The sequence below is a fragment of the Rhincodon typus genome, chromosome 10 (assembly GCF_021869965.1).
Source record: "Rhincodon typus isolate 14 chromosome 10, sRhiTyp1.1, whole genome shotgun sequence".
Classification (NCBI taxonomy): Eukaryota; Metazoa; Chordata; class Chondrichthyes; order Orectolobiformes; family Rhincodontidae; genus Rhincodon; species Rhincodon typus.
In genome coordinates, this window is record NC_063341.1 from 11,878,168 (window position 1) to 11,883,788 (window position 5,621).

General features: G+C 38.3%; 1 long non-coding RNA gene across 1 annotated transcript; it reads right to left on the reverse strand.

The window, feature by feature from the left end:
* Positions 1 to 2,367: 2,367 nt before the first annotated feature.
* LOC125484234 lies at positions 2,368 to 5,129 on the reverse strand. Its single transcript, XR_007263070.1, has 2 exons — positions 5,074 to 5,129; positions 2,368 to 3,557 (listed from the first exon to the last, which is right to left on the reverse strand). It is a non-coding gene; the product is annotated as an uncharacterized LOC125484234 (long non-coding RNA).
* Positions 5,130 to 5,621: the final 492 nt, after the last annotated feature.

Below are 5,621 nucleotides of genomic sequence, written 5' to 3' on the forward strand. Positions count from 1 at the left end.
GCAGAGCGTCTCGTTTCATTCAGCCACTCGTGGTCAGTGTGCACGCTGCTTTTTTGGAGTCACTGAGAGAAAATGCAGAAATTCGGGTGAAATCTTATCTGGTTAGCGTTTTTTGTTACGCAGTGAAGGAAACTAAATCATCTGGCATCATTTTGGAATTTGTTCTATGGTCAATCCTCAAAGGTCAATGACTGTGAAAAGAGACAAACGTGGGAACAGGTTATTTTGTAATTTACATGAGGTTTCCTTTGATTGAAAGGCGCTGTCTCTCTCTGCTTATGTGTCACTTTTTTTCTGTGGTGCTGTTGTTTCATGGAGCTCAGAAATGAGCATTGAAATTGATTGTCAGGGACATGTATCGAAGCTCCGCTGATACAATCCACACAACTTCATTCCACAATCAGACACTGAAAGGCACTTCAGGCTTCAGCTGGACTTTGTGTCAAATCCCACCTCTCACTGCCAGCAACTGCAGAAATTTAATGTGCGAAGGAGTTAAAGAAGATCGCTATTCTGCAAACAAGATACAGAATGCACAGACTACGGGAGAGCCCAATGAGCTGCTTTATAAAACTCAGAAATAGCAACTGATTGAGAGGTGATAGCGTGAGTGCAGTTTCATAGAGCAGTAGTACCTACATAAAGTGGTGGGCAGTGGAGAATGGTGTCAAACAGCTCACAGAGAGAAACCTTCATGAAATTAACACTAAGCCTGTTAGTTTTGTAAAATTCAGCCCGATGAAACTGACAACATATGATCTGTTAATATAAAATACAGCGTGCAGCACACCTGTCCTTTACATTCTGTAAATTAGAGACCCACATTTGCAAGGTGTTATAATTACTTGTATATATTTAAGTGTTCATAATTGTGCAACTCTTCTATTATTTTATATGTTGTTGTAATTTTGATGGCTGAATGTAGCTGCATTATCAATTATGATTACACATTTTATTTGTATCATCACAATTTGCCACCTTTTGCAATGATGATTTTTCAAAAAAAAGTTATCTGCCTTTCAGTCTTGTTCTAAGTGATCACATGGTGGGAGGCAGACAAGGGTGCTGTACCTGTGTGGACATCCATTCAGTCTGGAACATGCCTAATATCTATCCCACTGCTTTCAATGGAACATAAACTGAATGGTTTCCATGATGGGCAACAATCCTCTCTGGTACTTCCCTGCCAAGATTGTGTCATTGAGTAATATCCACATCAATATCCCAGATCTTAGGAAGGGTCACTCAACCCGAAACATTAACTCTGATTTCTCTCCACAGATGCTGCCGGACCTGCTGAGCTTTTCCAACAATTTCTGTTTTTGTTTCCACATCAATTCAAATCAACTCAACTGTACGAGGTTGCATTTAGCAGAATGCCAATGATGTAAAGAGAAAGGTAGATTTCGGTCATAGATATCTTTAATTGACCTGTCCAACCACCACAATGACACACCTCTGGAATAGGTGGGATTATGAACCCAGGCCTCCTGGCCTCAGGCTCAGAAGTAAGGATTTTACCACTGAACCACAAGAACCCTCAGCCTTTAGTTATACACTACCTTTCATGACTTCATAATGTTCCAAACCAAATCATGGAAAATTTATACATTTCAATATGCAATCACTGTTATAATGTAGGAAACACAGCCATTAATTTTAACACATTAATTTGCAGAGAGGGCGATGGCCGAGTGGCATTATCGCTTAGACCCTTAATCCAAAGGACGAGATAATATTCTGGGGACCTGGGTTTGAATCCCACCACAGCAGATGGTGGAATTTGAATTGAATAAAATATCTGGAATTAAGAATCTAATGATGCCCGTGAATCGATTGTCTGGGGAAAAAACCCATCTGGTTCACTAATATCCTTTCGGGAAGGAAACTGCCATTCTCACCTGGTCTGGCCTACATGTGACTCCAGACCCAAAGTAATGTGGTTGACTCTCAACTGCCCTCTGGGCAATAAATGCTGCCTTGCCAGCAATGCCCTCATCCCATGAATGAAATAAAGAAAAAAAAACAGCAATATGGTAATGATCTGAAATCTGTATATTTTTAAACATTGGCCAGAACACTAAAATACTTCTGTGCTCTTGTTTTAAGTAACACCATGGGATATTTTACCTGACCCATGGAAAGGGCAGGCAGGTCCTTGATTTATATCTCATTGGACAGACAGATATGGAAAGATGTTTTGCAGAAGTGTTTGGAATGTGAGGTTTGAAGCTCAACCCCGTATTGACCAAGAGACTAAAACTACTTTGGTCAATCCAAGAGACTGTCAAAGAAGGTTTTGCAGTCTGATATGCTTTGTGGCTTTGATAACCCTTCTAACTTATACCATGGTGGATCAGGTTAATATTGAGTCAAGTATCTGGAAGTTTATTGGCAATTAATATGACATGTCAGACTTACATGTACAGTCTGTTAAATGCTCAGATGACTATCATATTACATATACAGTTGATTGACAGGCTAACAGATTGACTGCTTAACTGCAAGCACGAATAACAGAGTAGGATGGTGACTTCTTATACTGAAGGGTCATGAATCAAAACATCATAACCTGTCTTGAAGGTTTGGTGCCTGTCTGAGTTCTGTGCAATGATACAAAAAAAGGATGGCAAGCTTACAGACCTTTATGGTGTGGTCTGAAAGCAATGCCTTTAGTCTTTCCATTGTAGAAAACCCTAGTTCATAAAAAACGCGACATTTAAAGCTGTACAATAGTTGCGAGCTGGAAGAAAGGAATGGGAAGGTTCAGCTCGGTATTATCAATAACCACATGAAAGATGACACGTGTGTCTGTGTGTCATTGACTTTGAGGGATCATTTGCAGGTACTGAAGGAAACATTTGGAGAGTTCGAGATGAAATCAGGCAGGTGCATTTTTACTGAAGAACATATTTGTGACTGACTATGTCATGAAGATATATTGGAGGGACCAATGTTCTGAAGAAGGGTCTAGACCCGAAACATCAGCTTTCCTGATCCTCTGATGCTGCTTGTTCATCCAGCTCTACACCTTGTTAAAGCAAAAATCATTGCGCTTAATAAGTTATTTTTTAACAGTTCTCCAAAATGTCTGTTCAACACTAATGTTACATTAAACAGTTATATTGAATTGTTAACATATCATCAAGTAGCAATACTGAGCAACAACAAAGTCTCGTTTATCATTTATTTGACATTGCTAACTTTCAATACCACATGGAGATCAGATTGTGAAAGTTGCCACTTTGGTTGGGTGAGTCACCCATTGATGAAACTTTGCTGATTGACTAAAATATGATTTCCTGAATTGTGTCCATCAGTTTCTTTTTCTCTAAAGTTTTACAAATTACTACTTGCAAAATATCAATTCCATTGCAAAGGGCAAAAAGGATTGAATAGAAGCTCAATAAGAATAACCTGAATTCATATTGCGCTTCTGAGGTGGCAAAACACCTAACTGGCAGGTGTTGATATATTGATGGTTGTACTGGGTTCATAATCCAGATGCTCAGGCTAATGTTCCAGGAATCCAAGTTCAAATCTCACCACAACAACTTCTGGAATTTAAATTCAAATAATGACATCAGCAACATAACATTAGTCTCAATAATAATTTCACATTGTAAAATGTTATTAATTGTAATAAAAATCCATCCAGTTCACCAATGCCCTTTAGGGAAGGAAATCTGTCATCTTTACCTGGTCTGGCCTACATGTGAATCCAGATCCACAGCAATGTGGTGAGCTCTTAATTGCCCTCCAAGCAAGCAAGCTACATTATTAACAAATATTGTAAATAGCTGATGTCGAATTACCAATTCCTATGATAACCCATTAGTTACTGCCTGCCATTCAGAGAAAGAACCAAATATTCTTTCTCTTTGTTTCCTGACTGCTAGCCAATTTTCTATCCATCTCAATACACTATCCGCAATCCTATGTGCTTTAATTTTATATATTAATCTCCGATATGGGACTTTTTCTTCTGAAAGTCCAAGTAAACCAAATCCACTGCCTCCCCTGATCAATTCTACTGGTTATATTCCTGAAAAATTCCAGGAGATCTAGTCAAGCATGATTTCCCTTTTGTGAATCCATGCTGATTGTGTCTGATTCTACACTATTTTCTATGCACTCTGCTATAAAATCATTGATAATGGACTCTAACATCTTCCCTAATACCAATGTCAGACTCACTGGTTTATCATTCCCTTTATAACTCTACCTCCCTTTTTAAATTGTCGGGTTACATTTGCTTCCCTCCAATCTAAGGAACTGTTCCAGAGTCTAAAGAACCTTGGAATATGACCACCAATGCATCCAGTACTTCTAAGGCCACTTCATTAAGTGCTTTGGATGTAGAATACCAGACCCTAAGGATTTATCAGCTTTCAATCCCATCAATTTTTTCAACAGCGTTTTATTGTTCGCCATTGTACATTCCCCCACTTCTGACTGTAAGGGGTCTGCATTACTTTTCACTATCCTTTTATCTTTACATACCGATAGAAACTTGTAGAGTCAGTGTTTATGTTCCCTGCAATCTTATAGTCTATTTTTCTCTTCTTAATCAATCCATTGGTCCTCCTTTGCCAACTTCTAAACTAGTTCCAATCCTCAGGTCTATTGATTTTTCTTTTGAATTTGTCAGTCTCTTTTTTGCATCTAATGCAATTTATAATCTTCCCTTGTAAGCCATGGTTTGACCACTGTTCTCTTTGCACTCTTGCATCAGACAGGAATGAACAATTTTTGGAACTTACCCATTCGCTCTGTCTACTGTCATTTCTTTCAGTAACATTTCCCAATCCATCATAGCCAACTCATGCCTCTTACCACACCCTGGAGTGTTAATGTAAGAATGTTGATACTGTAGAGTTAATGTCAGGAAATCTAAACATTGAAAGCATTTGCTTGCTTTTGGCTTAGAATAATCAAGGATTGATTTTAGTTTAGTTTAAAAAAGCATAGAGATTGAAAACTTCTGGATTATTTTTGGAGAACACATGACTGGAATCAGAAGTAAATGTGGTTTCTCCCCTGGAAGGGACAGTTCAGGGAAAGCTCAATTACCTTTGTGTAATGACTTGTGAAACTTTCAGACTCGGAGTGGATAGTTAGAAATCTGCAGAAAAAAAATGGAGAAAGTCAAAGCTTTCAGTTTTATGAATATTCATGTGAGAAGACTTCACAGTACACAGGACAGGGCTGGAGTGAAGTAACAAAGTCAAACCTAAAGATTTGATGTGGAACAGTAATTTCTTTGGATTTGAATCACTAACTTGGAGAAATTTCAAACTGTATTTTATATTTAGATAGCTTGGTTTGCTTTTCTTACCTTTTTGATTAATAAATCTATGTTTTATTCTTAAAGAAAATCTGCAGCCTGGTGTGCCTATTTCAATCAATGACCACCATCTTAAGTATGAAAAAAGACTACCAAGTCATAACATCGGCTGAGAACGTAAAAGCAGGGCAGTGGGACTAATTGAACAACTCTTTCAAAGAGCTGACACAGCGGTAAAGAGCCTAATGGTCTACTTCCGTGCAGTAAGACTCTGTAACACTGTTATAATTCTTGGATATGTGGTTCTGAGACATACCAAGCCAGGTTCAATCCC